The following is a 339-nucleotide window of genomic DNA, read 5'->3' on the forward strand; positions in this document are numbered from 1 at the left end:
CCGAGGGGCTGTGTGTGCCTGGCCAGCAAAGCTCGCACTCCACAACCTCCTCCCAGGCTCTCCCCCTTGCTGCCAGCCAGGGCTCCTGCTCTCTGGCACTCTGCTGCTCTCCTCGGCGCCATCTCCGTGCCGGCAGAGCTCTGCAGGGCTGGAGAGGTGCCGTGTTGGCAGAGAGCAGTGCTACGCACACTGCTCCTCTCCTGAGGAAAGGAAGCAGGTGTTTGCTTCGAAAATAAGGTGTGAGTTTCAAGAAGTTGCACGCATGTCTCTGGTGTTTCCCTGGAGCCCACGCCAGTCACACATGGGCCATCCAAGACCGGTGTGCACGGCTGCCAAAAT

Source organism: Acanthisitta chloris, unplaced genomic scaffold, assembly GCF_000695815.1.
Source record: "Acanthisitta chloris isolate BGI_N310 unplaced genomic scaffold, ASM69581v1 scaffold26427, whole genome shotgun sequence".
NCBI lineage: Eukaryota > Metazoa > Chordata > Aves > Passeriformes > Acanthisittidae > Acanthisitta > Acanthisitta chloris.